Source organism: Xenopus laevis, chromosome 4L (genome assembly GCF_017654675.1).
Source record: "Xenopus laevis strain J_2021 chromosome 4L, Xenopus_laevis_v10.1, whole genome shotgun sequence".
Classification (NCBI taxonomy): domain Eukaryota; kingdom Metazoa; phylum Chordata; class Amphibia; order Anura; family Pipidae; genus Xenopus; species Xenopus laevis.
The window spans coordinates 64895244-64914560 of NC_054377.1; the positions used below are offsets into that span (position 1 = coordinate 64895244).

At 35.0% G+C, this 19317-nt stretch overlaps 1 protein-coding gene across 4 annotated transcripts in view; it reads right to left on the minus strand.

Moving 5' to 3' along the window:
• znf536.L (zinc finger protein 536 L homeolog) overlaps positions 1-19317 on the minus strand; it is a 384595-nt gene that overhangs the window by 306099 nt on the left and 59179 nt on the right. For all 4 annotated transcript variants that reach the window (XM_041590230.1, XM_041590228.1, XM_041590227.1 and 1 more), the window contains exons 2-3: positions 13901-13977; positions 11692-11780 (exon numbers count right to left, since the gene is read on the minus strand). The gene's annotated coding sequence lies outside the window, so the exon portion shown is untranslated. The remainder of the gene's footprint in view (positions 1-11691; positions 11781-13900; positions 13978-19317) is intronic.

Below are 19317 nucleotides of genomic sequence, written 5' to 3' on the forward strand. Positions count from 1 at the left end.
GGCTTCACATATATTCACATTTCATTCAGATGAATATCAGTGGAGGCTTTTAAAGGAAAAAATACAAATTCTTCTTTCTAGCCAAGCTGGAAATTAGGAAATTAGTTTTCGGTAACTTCTTTATTTATTTACATTGATAAAATGATTTAAAGTATAAACCACTTTTACTGAATCCGCTCATGTAATATTGTAATTAAAAGAGTTCCAGCTAATGTAGAAAAAAGTAACTCTTTAAAGAACAATATTGAATAATAAATGAGATTACGGCCTCTTGTACCTTATATCAATTTTTATTTATATAGTTATGATAGATTAATATTTGTCGAACAAATGTTGTATTAAACATTATTAGTATGCAATTAGAGACACTAGAAGAAGTGGAAATTACAACTATTCAATAAAGAAGTTGAATATATATTTTTGAGCCTCTTTTAAAGGCTCGTGAAAAGACATTCCATTAACAATTTAGCATTTGCTCTGATAAATGGAAAAATGCCTTCATGCTAAATTCCTATATAGTTAACTCTTTGTTTTTTGTAAAGACTATAGCCTGACACTTCTCTGACAACCAGGATAAACAACATATCATTTCATTTGTGAGAAAAGATAAATTCTGGAGAAAGTAAAATATTTTCATAAATGGTGTAAATTATAGGTAAATGCAAAGAAGGTAATGTTTTTTTTCAATGTAATGTATTTTTGACTAAACCTATGTAGACATTGACATTTCTGTTCACCCCAACCAACTGCCCTCCACTTGATTCCATTGAACTGGCAGGCATCAAATTTAGAGATGAATAAAAATAAATACTGAATGGACAATAAATGCTTCCAGGGACCAAGGGGGATATTTATCAAATGCCGAATTTTAGAGTATTTTATACTTCGAATGAATGAATGAATAACTTCCTAAGAGTTAATTTCAGTAACCCTGCAGTTTTTCATGGCTAAAAAAGGCATCCAACCCTTTCTTGAACAAATCTGTCAAAACAACTAATTCAACAGAGAGAACTTGTGTAAAAATTAAGCTTTCTGCATAGTAAAATGGAAACTCTTATGTTTTAATCTTGATGGACACCCCTGTGTCTACTAGAAGGATCCACCAGGGAATAATGCTAGGACCAGACAATGTATTACACTGCAGATTCTCCACAGGCAGCAAATTCACTGCCCTGCTGCACCCCTAGCCTTTTGAACTGTGGGTGGATTTTGGTGCAAAATGTGGGCTTTCGATGTCTGTCTGCACCCAAGAAGAAACAATGCTTCCTGGTGCAGGCAGACCAGGAGCGGAAGAGGATTCTCTGTCTGTGAAGATCTGCCATCATCTGGCCCTGACATTAAGCATCCTAATGATTAAATTATATTATAGATATTTATACATAGTTATAACATACCCCTAAAATACCTATTCTCCATTGTAAAGAATCCCATCTTGGCCAGCTTTGTTTCATAACTCAGACATTCCATACCCTTTATCAGCTTCATCACTATTCTTTCTCTAATTTATTAATATCCTGTTTGAGCACTGGGCACAAAAACTGAGCCACATATTCTAGATGGGCTCTTTTTAATGATTTGTAAAGGTGAAGAAATAATATCTCTTCTTATGATGAATCTATATCCCTTTTTAATACAAGACAATACTTTACTGGCCATTCCTTTTAAACATTGGCATTGCTTGCTACAGCTGTTATCCACAGGTACGCTTATGTCCTTCTCCATCACTGATTTTTCTAACATAGTCTCATTAAAAGAAAATTGTCCTGCATCCTTTTACATCTCATATGCTTAACCTAACATTTAATAATGCTGAATCTCTTGTGCCATTCAGAGTGCCAGATTGTGAGTATTCCCTTGCAAGGATAAATAAGGAAGCCATAATAAATGACTTTAATTGCCCTAAATAGTTTTGTGCCATTGTGACCATATGGAATTCATCAAAAGAATGGGAGACAGAAATCCCATGTAAGTAGCCTAAAGCATAATATTGAAGAGAGATAACATGACTAAGACCTTTTTGTCTGATAAGATAATAGGACAATTTTTAAGAGTATGCCCTACATAAAGTATCTCACCTAACAGCACAACCATAACATCCTTCTGACACAGAGGAACCCCAAAGCTACCACCACCTTGAAGGCAGTGGTAGCTTCAGGGTTCCCACTTGAACCCAAAGAATCAGACACAGATTAGTGTTTTGGGGAGAAAAACATTTATTTGCTTAATTGTTTTCATTTATTTGCTTAATTGATCTTTACCTACAAATACACGGATAACAATCCATAGAAATGCTTGCCGTGTGCTTGCAGGGCAGTCATGGAAAGGGTTAACTGAGTGGGACTGAGCTGAAGCTGTCATAGGCACTTCAATGCTCTGGCAGTTTACAATGCAGTTGCTTTTTTATTTACAGATTCCATTACACCAATAGACTGTTTTGAATGCTAATGTACGCTTTCCAATTAGGGAATAAAAAAAGTGCTATTTTCCATGCTGAGATTTTCTTGCTAAATGGCAAAGACCTAAAGAGCCTGAAGCTTTTCAGGGAAGACCAAAGATTAAACAAACGGGACAAACTGTACATCCATAAAACTGCAAACATTTAAGAAAAAGGCTGAAACAAAGGTAAAGCCAACAGATGTTAGAAACTGTTTAGAAATATACAAACTGCTTGTATACAGAATTATGTTAAGGGCTGTCTTTGCTAAGCAGTGCTAATAAATGTCTTCCTTGTGAAATAATCCAGAATATGAAAGAATATGAAACACAGTAGAGATAGTAATCCATCTAATTCCATATATAATTCCATATATACCGCCTTCTTTCCTAACATATTAAATACTGATTATAACACTGGTCTAGAGATTAGAGATTTGTGAAGGTCCAATCAGTGTGACTAAGGACAGTTACTATAACCAGGGCAACAATGCTTAGTTAAAGGAGCTGCCATGTTTAAAAACAACTAACTCTTTTGTGAAGGGCCCTGGCATAGGAATTCAAGGTAAATGGAGAACATTTAATTTTAATCTCTGATTAAGTATTCCAAAGGTACCTAATATTGGTTTTACCAATATTTATTGAAACTGTACATGAAGTAGGGCCTCATGGGGCCTTGGGCCCCCAGCAGCTGCAGGGTCTACTTCCTCAATTTCAATCGTTTAATTATTATTGTTTCACCTTTAATGCAAAATGCAAAGTTTGCATTTCCAACCATATTGCACACAAGAGACTTGAATTTAACAGTATCAAACTTGGGACAGCAAATGGAGATTTCTAGTGCCGAATAAAGGAGATAGAATTTATTTGTTGTTGATTTTAGAAGACGTTTTTAAGTGAATGCAAAACAGATAATTAATTATGTTGATTGCTGAATTCAGAATCATGTTCTAACATTACCTAAGAGATCAAAACATCTTCTAGTGTCTAATATGTTTTCACCCTCAAGAATGAATTATAAGATAAAAAAACACATTCTTGCCTTGCCTAAGATGATTTCTTACCAGAAATTAGCACACAAAAAAAAGATCGTCAGACATATGCAGAAATGAATTTAATGGCTGTTTCAATTACATATAGACTAACAAAAAAAAATGGTGTTTTATTATATTAATCCCTAACAATGGCATTGTTGATTTGTACATTTCTGAGTTCATAACTGGAAGAGATAATATTTACATTTTTGTTGCATTCTTATCTGGATGTATGACCTATATATGTCATTTGAAGGAGAGCTACTACTTTCTGAAAGCTATAATCAGCGTGCAGTTTAAGACAACAGCAACACAGCAATAAAAAAATAGAATGGCCTCTCTCTCCATATTTATGGATTTTTATTAGGTTTTATTATCCATTGAGGGTGACTTGAAGGAAGCCATTTTGTTAGTCATATTGCAGCTATCTGTGGGATGAGATGTCACCTCGGGTCAGTAAATGAGCATTCATAAAATGATAGATTCTTTATAGCTATTTGAAATTATGTGAACATGCTAAAATGGCAGCAGATTATCCAAAAGGCACTCAAAAATCCATGCATTTTCTCTACACCGAACATTTACTTACCCTTATCACCAAACTTCTTTTCATTAAGTGACACCATTGCTTTATGTTTTAGTATACTTTTGTGACAGGGACTCCTCTGGGACAAATTCAAATTACAATAACATTCTGCTTAGTATCTGATCATGCCTCAAACATTTCTCAGTAAAAGAATGGTAGAACTAGAATCTCTGGAAAGAATGGTAATAATGTAACTTGGTGACAGAAATGGGAGGTCTGGAATCTATAACAAAAGGTAAGTGAACTTCCTGAATAGAGTTAGCTGTATTTTATTTTCATTTGCTTGTAACGTGCCTTTAAGAAATTAATAATAACAGTACGTGGTCTTGACTTGCAGCAGATGTTCAATATTACTTTTTCATAATAGTTGTCATTTGTTTGTATACTTTGTAGAACTGCCTAGATATTTAGTGATGCTCTTAACCACAATTGCAGACCATACACCCAGTAAATATGCTTTTGTTTCTCAATTTTTTGCCAACTCTTAAATATTGCTGACGTGTCAGTGGAATCCTTTGAGTAATAAGCTTTCATTAAATTATCTTTGTGTGGACTACAAAAGATTATTTCTGCAAATGTTAAGGATTGGTTACATTTTTTTCTTAGTGGGGAAACTGACAAAAGATTGTGAAGAACTTATTTCTCATGAATAATTGCACAGTAGGGCTCAATGGCTTTAAAAGGGCAGGTATTATCAATGAAGGGTCAGTTAAAATCACGATTTGCTTTACTTGTACTAAAACCAGTATACATATATATTAAGATACCACTGTGTTATGACTCTTGAGGCCTGTAATTCAGAGTACATATCAAAAGACCTGAATAAATAGAACCATCAAACACATATAGTGAACACTTCAGTTCTTGGAGTCATTATTAGTAAATGTCATTCTTTGGGAACACCAGGATTTAAGGGCAGACATATTATGACACATGTGAACAACACTATGTAATTTTGTGGAATTATGAATAACTTACTTAATATACTAAATTGATATATTTCCATCTAGGCTTGTTAAGTTGTCCCTGCAGACTGGTTATGAATAAAACTGGGTAGATCACACATCAGTGACCAGTTAGTGCTTTCTGTCAGTTCAGACCCCTGTAGACCATCCCTTGGGGGGCCTTTGTCACACATGATGAAGACGTCTGGTGTAGAAGCTGGTTGCTGTCCAGCCTTACAAAAGAGACTCTTTCTCGCCACCTGTGCTCCTCCTGTGACATCCAAGGGTGTTCTTACTTTTTAAGAAAAAGACCACATTTTCATGCTAAAAAAAACTGTCTCCAGTCACCAATTTACAAAGCACTTATATTTCATTCTGATGGCAATGGTGTCAGTTTGACATAGAGGGGTTTATTCACAAAACTATGACAGTCATTAGCAATCCAACTGACATACATTTAAATGCCCATTAACGATCGCAAGCATCTATCAATGTTTAGAGGCTATCCCCCAGAGTAGCATGGCAAGATCCCAAAGAGATCATAAATTCTCATTTGACATCAATAAATCCCATCCTATATTTGGCAAGGGTTCTGCATTGATGTCTACTGAGAATTTAGAATAGATCTTTCCATTCACAGGTCTCTAAATGATACCCAGTATCAGCATGGACAGCCAAAATTAATTAACCACATATTTGCCATTGTCTTCAGTGATTCCTTTGCATCAGTGATAGATAAAAAGGTGTGTAACAGAACTGGTATTTAAGTTGGGCCTAAAGGTTGTTTTCTACAGTTAGATGTCTGCGATTAAGGCTTGGAGTTGGTGATTAATGTTCCTGGATAGAGTATCTATAAACATGTTCCATGATGCAACTTTCTATTTGTAGATTCAACAAAAATAAAAATATCTATGTCTATGCATAGATAAATGTGGTATGAAACTATATATCAATAGCTCACATAAAATCTAGGAATATCTCAAATGAAAATAAATATGGTGGTTGATACAGCAATGCACAAAGACAAATGCAGCTTTATGGAAAACATTGGCAAAGAAAATAACTAAACAAAAACAATGATTTATCAGTAGATAAATTTGCCCTTGGGCAACTGCCCATAGTAACCAATCAGCGATTGGCTTTTTAATGCCATCTTTAGGTAGAACAATAAATGCAACAATGTGATTGGTTGGCATGGGTTACTGCCCATAGGCAAATTTGCCCAGTGTTGATAAATGACCCCTAGAGTTAGTTTAGTAGGTGTGCTACCGCAAGAGAGCTTCTTAACTAACACTGGCTTTGACCAGGCAGTAAGTGCATGCTGCACCTATAGGCTACTGGTGCTACTTAATGAAGAACTAAAGCTTAACTAAAGAAATAGGCTATAAATGCTGTAAATTGTGTTTTGGGCTTCTGTACCAGCCCAAGGCAACCACAACCTTTTAGCAGGGAAGATCTGTGCCTCCAAAGAAGCCCCAGTAGTTCCCCATCTTCTTTTCTGCTGATTCACTGCACAAGCTCTGTGCTGCTGTCACCTACTGAGCTTAGGGAACCACTTACAATATACAGTACACATAGAATAGAAATGTCACAATATAAGGCTGATTACTAATTAATACAGATAATTACTACATGGCAGCACAGAAACCAGTGCAATTAGCATCAGAATTCAATAATCAGCCCTGTAGCATCAATTTATATTACAGACCAATCTCATTTTCTGCTTGATAATTTGCAACAACCCCTAAGCTTAGCTCAACAGCTGCTCAGAGCCCACTGAGCATGTGAATGTCACAGACACTTTCCAAGATGTGACCCCCTGTGACAAGTTTGAATTCCTGGATCATTGCTGCTATTGAGAAGCTGAAACTTTAGACTGGTGCAATAAGTTCCGTATATAAAATATGGTATTTTTAGCCATATTCATTTTAAGAGTGTAGTTCTCCTTTAAAAGTAAATGCATGCCCAGGATACACCCTGGATCTAGCCCTTCTCTTTTAAACCCTACTTGGACCCATTTGCATGCAGTTTACTAACCATTTTCCACAAAATGTTGTGCTTGATTGCAGGAAGCAGTTACAATGGAAGGAAGAAGAAATGTTGAAGTGTAGGTACATTTTTCACTCCTTCAGTACATTAGCGCCTATTTGAACAACTTTATGTAAAGAAGAGTAAAGATTGACTGTATTGTGTATGTACATTTTGCATAAAACAGCACATATGGCATTATTTGCTATTTTGTATGAAGCTGACAGCATTATGTCCTTTAGGGCAGAGACTTCCCGGCAATTAAAATCTAAATCGCCCACGGGATGGCACTCAAAGCGATTCATTTTCCGAAGTCGCCTGAAGTTTCCTTGTCAGGCAACTTCGTGTGACTTCGAAAAACAAAGGCGACTAATCTCCCTGAATCTGAGCGTGTGTCTCTGTGCTTACGCTATAAAATGTACTAGTGCAAAAAAGTTTAACATATTACTATGCAATTTTAAAGTGCAAACATTGAGCCCACACACATATTTAAATCTGGCTCTTTAGAGAAATTCAAGCATATCAGAAGATTTATAGAAAACACTCACACATGCTGGTTTGGCCCATAAGGCCTGGCAGAAGTGTAAATTTCATCACATTTGTTAAGACGGCAAAGAAAAAGCCCTGCAAAAATAGTAATCCTGTCTTTCAACAAAAATCTTATAGGAAGCTATGAATTTGGTAGATCTGAATAGGATGTTGGTACATGTTTTACTAAGGTAATATAATGGCAGACTATTATTAGATCACATTAATCATTACTGTGCCAAAGGCACTGACAGGCCCGCTGAATAGGATTGAAAGGGTTGGTAATGGATATAAATTACCCATTGTGTGATAAAAGGATTTTTACTAAGAAGGTAAGAATAAAACAGCAAATTTCACATCTGACTGCTGTATAAAACTGAAAATAAAAGTAACCCAGACTCAGGAAAATCCATATATTCAGGAGGTAAGCACATTTTAAACAAGGTGGTCATCAGGCATATAAATTGTACACTGTGCAAAATTAATTTCTTGATGTATAATACTATCAGTCGGAAGCAGCAGTTACTTCTATCTGAGAAGTGATTTTCTAAACTGCAGAATCTCTTTAGCACAGTGACATTTGGTAAAGTGACAGGAAAGTAGGCTTTTTTTTTCCTTATACCTGCCACCCACATATTTATATCATTTTCTGTAAATGGATCCTAGACATTTAGTGGTGTAACATCAACATTTCATCTTAATTGAAATTGACAATATTTAATGATATTGATATAACCTCATATAACCATACATTTGAGAGGACAGTAACAAAAATGGTTTTCAAAATGGATTTATATATATATGTATGTGTGTGAAAGCTGTAATATTGTTTTTGAATTAAAGCTAATTATTACAAATGCATTTATTAATGTATTATAGAAATGTAAATGTGGCTATGTGTTCTGAAGGAGATACAAATTTACATCTGTGAAACTGATATTTGATTTTGAACCTTAATTTCTTTTCCACTAGGAGTGTGCTTGCAGTTTACCGAAGATTATGTGGACAGTATTTTTTTTTTTTTTAGCTATGAAGCGATCTGCCTGGGTTTCTAAATTAACAAAGGTTAGGGGTAGATTTATCAAAATGTGAGTCTAGAGCTTAATAAATAAAAACATACACATGTTCTATTCATTACTATTGGATTTTTAGGACAAAAATGTACCAGATTGTGAGTTCTAACTTCCCTCCATTGATAAATAAAATTTTAAAAAAATCCCATAAGAATGAATAGAATGTGTGTGAGTTATTTATTAAGGTCTAAACTCACATTTTGATAATCTGCCCCTTACAGTTTAAAATGCATGTCACAGATTGGATTAGGAAATTTCAGTTTTTTGGGGTTCAAGTTCAAGCTCATATATAGGCCAACATTTATTGGTGTATCCAAAACAGCTAAATTATATCTTACATTACTCGAGTTCTTTTTAGGTAGTGACCCTAGCAAAACAGCAGAGATTCTTAAGAGAGTCTTAAATTCAAAGTTATAAATCCAAACTAGTACAAGGCTTGTTCACTTTAGAGCTCATTGGTGACAATATACTGGCACATAGCTTCAAATAAGGCTGTCTGTATGTATGGCTTTATAGCTACAGTATGAGCTATATTTGTGCCATTAAAGCAGCATTTCTGGAGGGACAGTTTGCTAAAAGTATGTAAAGAAAAAAATCTTGGTAAAAAAATCTTTTTAATAAATCGTTAAAAGTGGTTATCCTTTCAGCCTTTTTACACCAGGTCACTAGCCAATCACATGAACAGAGCATTTCTTCATTAGTAGGATATAACAGACCTCTGTATAAGCAAAGTATGTGGGCACTTGCAGTGGCCTGTTTGTAAACTCTGTATAGAGTGCTATTGTATATTTCAACAATCCCACATCTAAACTGCTGTATTTATGTTCCAGATACAAAGTGGGGGCTAAGTGCAAATTTTATTTGACAAGTAGCTAATTTTATTCAAAAGGAGGGGAAATAAGGAAGAGATCGTTATAATCATTTACAGTATGTATATATAGAGAGCCAGCAATATATACAGGGTCTTACAAACAAAGGCTATAGAATAAAAATAGGATCATCTTGTTGAAAAATAAATAAAAGTAAAACGCAATGATTCTGAATGTTGTATACCAATAAAATCCATCTCAGTACACGGAAAGTTACTTGAAAGTTTCCATTTGATAAAAAAAAAGTTGTTATCATGCTGTTGATGCAAGTCTGCAAGTAGGACATTCCACAAACATATATTTTATCTCTAGGAGGTTCAGTAGTTCCTGCCTGAAGTAATAACAATTGTATCTGCTTAAAGGGATCCTGTCATCGGAAAACATGTTTTTTTTCAAAATGCATCAGTTAATAGTGCTACTCCAGCAGAATTCTGCACTGAAATCCATTTCTCAAAAGAGCAAAAAGATTTTTTTATATTCAATTTTGAAATCTGACATGGGGCTAGACATTTTGTCAATTTCCCAGCTGCCCCTGGTCATGTGACTTGTGCCTGCACTTTAGGAGAGAACTATTAACTGATTAATTTTGGAAAAAAAAAAATTCCCATGACAGTATCCCTTTAAGGAATGGGTGTGCATTTAGTTTAGCTTAGTTTTTATTATCATGACAGTGTTGGTTTAAGTACTGCAATATAACACGTTAGTATAACGTAAAACTGACTTACAACAAAACTCCAGATTATTTTAGTCAATATAAAGGAATTGTTTTGGTTTACAATAATCACTATATAAATTAAGATCATCCTAATTTTAAATTAAATAATGTCAGCATTTGACTCTTACAATTTTTGCAGGATTCAGACAAATTTGGAATGCTTGTAGACCCCTTCGAATTTTGCAATTTTAAAGCAGTGGATTCCACTCACATTTAATAAAAATGATTGCCATTTGTCATTGTAGTCATTTACAACCTGGAGGGCAGGGTACAAAGTGAACAAATAAACAGGCGTAAGCAGCCATGTTTTTTGTTTCTGCTTCCTGCCCTGCAGCTGCAAGTAGGTATTTCCACAGATCTCTTCAGCTGAGCTGTATTCATAAGGGGTAGGCAGGGGCAAGGATATAGGATTCCCTCTTCCATCCGCCTATCTCTGGCTTGCACAACATTTTCAGTTATCTCTGACTTGCACATTATTCACAGTTACGGGGGCAGGTAGGCTTAGGCAGAATGGGGGTCCTGTACCACACACCATATTTTTTACCCCCTGTGAAGTGAAGGATGCAGCCAAACTCCATACAAAGTAGTCTCTAAATTAGTCTTCATTAATTATTTTTTTATAGTTTTTTAATTGATTGTATTTTTCTTCTGACTGTTTTCAAGTTTCATATGGGGTGTTACTGACCCCATCTAAAAAACAAATGCTCTGTTACAAATATATTGTTCTTGCTACTTTTTATAAGTGATCTTTCTATTCAGGTTCTCCCCTATTCATATTCCAGTCTCTTATTCAAATCAGTGCATGGTTGCTAGGGTAATTTGGTCCCTAGCAACCAGATTGCCAAAATTGCAAACTGGAGAACTGCTGATTAAAAAGGTGTGTTTTTTGTGAAAACCAAATGGAAATTGTCTCAGAATATCACTCTCTACATACTACAAAAAGCTTATTTACAGATGAACAACCCCTTTAAATGGGACACTGGGATATGAATAAGAGAGGCCTGAATAAAAAGAGGAGCAATACAAAGTAGCAATAACAATACATTTGTAGCCTTACAAATCATTTGTTTTTTAGATTGGGTCAGTGAACCCCCATTTGAAAGCTGTAAATAGTCAGAAGAAGAAGAAAAAATTATAAGAAAAACAAAATAATGAAGACCAATTGAAAAGTTGCCTAGAATAGGCCATTCTATAACATACTAAAAGAAAAACTTAATGGTGAACCACCCCTTTAACCAGAGTGTAAGTGTAAGCCAAATGAAACATTTTATGCAGTAAATGATACGTCTGAAAGTAATGTTGTAAACAGAGGGAAAAAACCCAACTGGGTTTTGGGAATAAGATCTGAATAAGATCTGAAATGTTGAAGCAAGTAGAGAACTAATATAATCCTAAAGTTGGGCATACATGGCATGATATATATACATTAATGGAAGAAAAACAGCTTTAAAAGATAGAATGTAATACAGAAACATACTCACCCAAAGTAATAAAGTGTAATCTCCAGTGCTAAATTTTCAGATCCCCTTCACTGGTGCCACATGGAGTGCAAAAACCTGGGAAATTCATTCTAGAAGTAGAATTGGAATGATTACTAATCATTTACTAGTCACTTGTCTGTATTTATCTATTCCCATCTAAGAGGGGGGGGGTCTTAAACCTTCTGGTTAAAATAAAGTGTTATTTTGGGGTTAGTAAACGACTTTACTCTTTTAAAAAACAGGATTTTAGTGCAGGATTCTGAACTTCTAATACAATTTTAATAAAATAAAAATGGGTTAAAAAATAAACAGGAATGAACATCATTTAACCTGTCATCTGTAACATCTGGGGAACAATACTGTAGTCCTGCACCTTGGCTCCATTCAGATGTGCCTGCTGCTGTTGCAAGCATCAGTGGTTCAAAACTGTCATTTACAATGTGGTATTATTTCTGTTGTTGTTAGCCTATGGCTGTATAGGGCTCCCATGAGTCTAATACAGTTGTACCTAGTGCCAGATTTTGCATCTAGCTTTCACCACAAATCCTACAGGTGATAGGGCTCTGTGGATGGGTTCAAAGGAGTGTGTTTTTCAGGTCTATAAAGCATGTTAAAATTATTCCACTTATATAGAAATGGGAATAACTCACTGGGAATAAGATTTGCCTGTAGTATGCAAGACTTTGATGTACTAAATCATAACCTGGCATGAAAAACCTGGCAATGCACAGTGACTGTTTCTAAAGAAGATATTTGGATGCCTGTACAGGGATATATTCAGGATTTCTCTGGATGTGGATTTGGTAAATTTGGCAAAATCAACATGTGCTTTAAGGAATCGGTGATGGAACATCTTTTATAATCCCATTATAAAATATTGCATGAGCAGAGTAGGCCTAAAAAGCATCATCATCACAGACATTTTAGGGATAGATTGTCATCTTAAAATGCTCCAAATGTATGCAGTAACTTTGACCATTGTGCACTGGCATTTATTCCTCTAAACTGCTATTAAAGGAATTGTACAGTATAGAAATAACAACTGGCTAAATAGATAGGCTGTGCAAAATAAAAAAAATTCTAATATAGTTAGTTAATATAGTTAGTTAGCCAAAAATGTAATGTATAAAGGCTGATTGGTTACCAAGCAGTAACCAATCAGAGACTTGAGGGGGGAGCACATGGGTCATAACTGTTGCTTTTGAATCAGTGCTGAATGCTGAAGATCAATTGCAAACTCACTGAACAGTTATGTCCCATGTGGCCCCCCTTAAAGTCACTGACTAACTCAGCGTTAGAGAGCTGAAAAGCAGGAAGTAGTTCTGTTCTGTTATATTAGACATCCAGTCACTCCAGCCTTTATACATTACATTTTTGGCTAACTAACTATATTAGAAACATTTTTTATTTTGCACAGCCTATCTATTTACCCAGTTTTTATTTTTACACTGAACCATTCCTTTAATAGCAGCTGCACCATTGCTTACCTTGGTTAAGGTATTCTCTGAAGACTTCTACAAGAGAGAAATTAACCTTTTCCCTGTAATCAGCTTTATTGGGCTCCCGGTCTGTAGGTTAAAAATCTCTCATCTAAAGGCACAAACTAGACTGCTGGGCTTTTGTCTAGGAAAAATGCCTCAGTGACAACAAGCACTATGTCAGTTCTTACTTTAAAAAAATGACAGTGTTAATACAGAGACATTTTCGGAATACCCTTTAAATGAATTAACAGTTTGGTTGAGAAAAACAAAAAAGGTTAGAAATTATTCTGTTCAGTTTAAGTTAAGCAGGGAAGGGTAGACTAGAATGATAACCAACCCTTTGGATCTCATTGGTTGTTTTCTGGAATGCATGGTTTCTTGACAAATTTCTCAAACAGTTTTCATAAACTTTTAAAAATAATATTTTATTGCCTCGGGATGTATATCCATAAAAAAGCAGCAGTTTATGCAGGTGACAAAGAACAGATTGTCATATCATAACCCACTGGTATCAACAGTTACATGGATTAAATCAAGGAAGTGATTAGCACGTTATTAATCCCTGGTTGTACTCTGTGTACAATCCTTTATAATCTGGTTTTTAATTCAGATTGGGATTAAGCATGGCATCACCAAGTGTTCCAAGATTCATATGTTGATACAAATTGTATTGCACATATTCTGACATGTTGCTTTACACATTTAATGGGTATGTCTTCACCTCTTACCTGGATATTCTACAATATCAAGTTCAGTTGCAAGAAACTAGGCATGGAATGGAATGTATACAGTCACTTGAAATAATCTGCAAAAATAAAAAACAAATGGGAAAGTCTCGTGTTATTTTCAGGAATTTTCACAGTAAGGTTCTGCAGCAGTTGTACAGGTATAAAACCTCTTTTGTAAAACTATAGGACCTATCACCTTAAGAATTTCAAATACTATGTTATCATGTTAGTCAAGCAAAATAAACTTCACTTACACTATGTAAATGATTTCAATCTTGTTCCCTTTAGTTTCGGAATTCACCATCACAGCAAGCAGACAGGCACCATTTTGTAAACACTGCTATTAATGCAAGCTTTGCATAATGCCAAAATCTTGTTTATGTGCCTGGACCTGATGCTCATGCCCAAGCACTGGCTACAAAATGAGATGGTAAGGGGGAGGGGGATTGTGGAGAATGCAGTGACATCTAAAAGTGCAGAATGATAAGTGAAGGTAATTGGCAGCCCTGCTTCTATGCATAAGGCATAGAGAAGAATAAGGTAATAAATGATTGACAGCTAAGATGTTTAAATGCTTTTTAACAGGTATGGATGTCTTCATAAAAAAAAGATTTAGGGTTCCATGTTCAATTCGAAAAGGACTTTTATTATACATCTTTTCATATCTGGGTGACAGGTCCGCTTTAAAGGGGAACTATCGCGAAAATTAATATTTAATAAAAGCTTCATCACACTAAAATATGAAAATGTCTAAGTATAATCAATGAAAAATTCTGTACCATTTCTGAAATAATCAAGTTTATCTTCACATTCTTAATCTCAGCATCTGTTTCTTTTCATTCCCTCTTCTTGCAGGAGTTGGGTGCCTGATTTTCATTGATAGTTAGATCCAATATATGTTTTAAGGGGGGCTCCCTTTTCTAGTAGATGCGTTAGAGCTTACTCAGATAACTAACTCCAGCACAAACCAAATCTAAGAAAATAACTGACTTTGGCACAAATGCTGCATGTAAAGAGACAGGATTTCCAGTGATTTTTTAACTGGGAGCTCTATTACATCTTCTAGGCAAAAGGAGTCCCCCAAAGGCTGCATTGGACCTGTCATTCAAAATCAGACTCCCAACTCCTGCATGAAGACAGAATGCAGAGAGACAGATGCTGAAATGGGAAGAGCAAATACTGTATTTTAACTTGATTATTTCAGAAATGGGTCAAAATTTGCAATTAATTATATTTGTAAATGTTCTAATTTTAGCACGATAGTTCCCCTTTTATTATGTCAGCTGCACGCTCTCAAATGAATCATAGTAACTGTTTTAACTTAGACCAAATTGGATTGAACTCTGATTTTCAGGACATACAGCAGTTGCATTTATTTATTGGGGTGCAAGAAAAATACATTTCAGTAATACTTTACACTTGGCGATTTGTAGCTGGTTAAAAATGACTAATCCCTTCACAAAATTGTTTATCTGCACAATGGAGATCAATGAGAACAGTTTGAACTAGCTACAGGTATGACTGGTGGGGATATTAACATGGAGGAGCAAATGAAAAAGGATTTCATAATATTATATTGATACACAAAAATTAGAGGGGACAAAAGAGATTTATTTTGGGTTTCATAAGCTGCAGATGCCACATATGGAGCCCATAGTCTATCTCAGCTGCAAAGTTTATTTTCTAGCACTTTTATACACATTCCTGGAGTTTACAATTTTGCTATAAGCTGATAGTGTTAATATGTGGCTTGGCTTTAAAAGAGACTCACAGTTAGACTTCCTGTGACTCCATTTTTAGAATGAAAAATATGCCCAGTTTACAAAAGTCAGGAAGGTGTGGGCCTCACACACACACACACACACACACACACATATATATATATATATATATATATATATATATATATATATATATATATATATATATATATATATATATATACATATATATATATACATATATATATAAATATTCAATTGCAACATACGTGCACACACACACGGTTGCACACACACACATATATATATAGAAATTATGGTATGCCTTAAACTAAATTCAACCCTGGTTTTTACTTTCTAACCCCATTTCCTAAACATACTTACTCAGCTTCAGATTTTAGCATTTTCTCTCAATTTTCTCTCTGCTGCCTGGATTCCTTCCTTACCTCTTTACCTGATCTATCTCTTCCTTTTCCGTCTCTACTGTACCAATTTTTCTTGCTGCTCTTCTCAATACTCTTATTCCCATCCCCTGGCATTTTCCCCAAAAAGTATTACATAGCATGTGTACTGGCCACTTGTTGCCAGCTGCTCAAGCCAGTAGAACTATGGAAATTATCACATGCAGTGTTCCCAACAAAGTTATTTGAATTTGTATTTGCTTTCCTTGATACAGTATACACATTATTATGACTTACTATGTTAATGCATCCTAGTGAAATATACTATATATGGAACAAATGTTTTACAGTAAGCCACAATGCAAAGCAATATGTCTAAATATACCTTTTCCCAACAGTTTACATTTAGGAATTTGTTTATTATGGCACTGACAAATAACTAGTGGATAAATAATTGGTCTCAATAATATGATAAAGTAGTTATGGTCAAGAAGAGTTAACAAACTGCAGCCCAATTTGTTTTCAACAGGAACTCAAGATGGTCTGGAGGCAGAGCTATCCTTTGTTCATAGACAGCATAGTTTGTGCTTCCATTATTTTGTCCATCATGTATAAAAACTCAAAATTCTAATGAATTTATAATTTCATATTTTTTTCCTTATTTAAATATTGACTATTAATCAGGTATTTTTGTGTATTACTTAACAGTGAACCCCTAAGATGATCTCTCAGGCTCCTCCACCAGCTTATTTGACAGCAGAACATATGTGGGCAGTTAAAAGCTGTGATTGACCTTAGCTATTAGGAGACAAGGTAAATGCAAGCATTCATGGTGGTAATGTCTAGAATGAGATACATTTTTTTACCAAAAGAAAGAGCCAACTGTTAAGCTATCATAAGCTACAAAGCCCGTTAAGTCTTTTCTGCAGCCTGATTATGCAAAACTAAATAGACCTAAATAGACCCCAGTCTTCAGCAAATTATGTACACTGTTCTCTAAATTATGATGAAGCCTGTAATTTCACAGCAATGAGGATGTTATTAATCCTCATACACGTGGACAATGATGTGCACATTTCATTGGATTTTACTATTGGATCCATTTAAAAATAAATCTAGCTACCATTTTCGGCATGGATACACAGACCACATAGCAGGCTAGTGCAAATAATAAAATAACTTATGTGCCCAATAAAAAAACAACAATAAACTCGCCGTTCAAAGTATTATGCAAAAAGAGCTTACCATTTCTAGCAAGTTATTATTTAATATCTCTCCGCCTCTGACTAAAGTGGAAATCACAGGTAAATCATTTGTCGAAGGAGAGAGCACAGCGGCTGCTTGACGATGCTACGACAGCCATTTCTGCCTTATTTCTCATCTGATCACTTGCTAGGAAATACCCAAATGTGCACTTCATGCCCAGTCATGCTAATTTGTGGTTTCTTAGAGCACCATGTTAAATAACTCAAGCCCCTAATTATGGCAGCATGCTACTCTAGTTATAGGTCTCAGATCAGTTCCACTTCAACTTGGCCTTAGAATAAATCAAGTACTAAGCACCATGCTTGTAAAACAACAGTCATCAATCTCATATATGTAGGCTTGATACAGCAAACTCATAAAATTCCAGGTGATAACACTCTGTTACTTTATTTTCGTTCTGCTCCTAGCAAGTTACAAACCCACCTATTTAACAGTAGGTACACATTTGTTTAGTTGTTGGTCAATATGCAGCTCTGATCAGATCATCAAAGTGATTAAAAAAACATTGGCACAGTGACCAATATTTCTTTATCAGGTATCAGCCAAAATATTTCCAGATCTTGATTGTACAATATTGCATTAAGATGACCATATCAGGGATGTTTGTATCAAAATAAGCACAACTGAGTAGGCCAGTCACAAAGCAATATGACTATATCAGTGGTATTTCAATACAGGTATGGGACCTGTTATCTAGAATGCCCTGGGGTTTTCCGGATAAGGGATCTTTCTGTAATTTGGATCTTAATACCTTAAGTGTACTAGAAAATCATGCAAACATTAAATAAACCTAATAGGCTGGTTTTGCCTCCAATGAGGATTAATAATATCTTAGTTGGCATTGAGTACAATGTACTGTTTTATAATTACAGAAAAAAAAGGAAATAGTTTTTAAAGATTTGGATTATTTGATTATAATGGAATCTATGGGAGACGGCCTTTCCGTAATTCAGAACTTTCTGGATAATGGGTGTCTGGATAACAGATCCCATACCTATATTAATGTTTTTAAAGAGATCCAGATCAACTAACTTTAAAAAGTGAATATTGGTTGATGGGGACACAGTGTAGTATAGGGTCCGGGCCAACTGCTTGAATCATGGCAAGAGACTCAGCATTTGCCCATTACTACCCCTTTAATAACCAAATCTTTGTGCACATTAACAGTGTTGGAAATTCAATTGAAACTCTTTGTCTGCTGCCTGCTTACTCTAAAGATGGTCTTTCTTAAACAACAGAGCACCGAGGAGTCGTTAGGGCTCTCTCTTCATTACTTCAAAAAACCAATCATTAGACACCAGAGTATATACGTAATTAGAAAATCACTTCCTTTGCAATCCAAGCTAAGTAGTTTACATACTGTAATTACAGGGACAAAATCAATTTTTAATCATTTCACTGATTGGGCTCATCAGCACTGTGGGAACATTGTAACCTGCTTGTTGTGCAAAAGTAACATCTGGGCTCAAACAATTACCCTTTGTTTGCAACAATATTCCTTAAATCTTTTTTTTTTTTTTCATAAAAGATGAAAAAGCATAAGGGGGAAATATTGTGTGTGTGCTTGTCCTTGATCTCAAAAAAAACCCTAAGTATAACTTGCATTGATACCAATGTTCCTTCCGATGTACAGTTTAATAGTACACTTGCAAGGAATGTATTTTTTTTTTTTTTCGCTCCAGTAAAATAAAAGTATCTGATTGTTTTAAAGATGCATTCAGCTGGCTAATTGTTCCATAGCTAACACATGGTATTCAAACAACCCACACATTACAAAAGCTCATCTGGAATATAATGGCCAACTATTACTGAGCTGGTTTATACTTTTCTAATATAAATGAATGGATTTTATCAAAATTAAAAAGGGAAATTCAGAGAGGCTGAGGATGTGTGAAAAATAGATGGTATGAATTGGCAAGGCGAGCCTAAGCATTTTGTTCTCTTAATAGGAAATGACCTCATTTACACTGGGGTAATAATTAGCACTGCTTCAGTGACAGTTAAGAAAAAAAGTTTTCAGCATAATAAG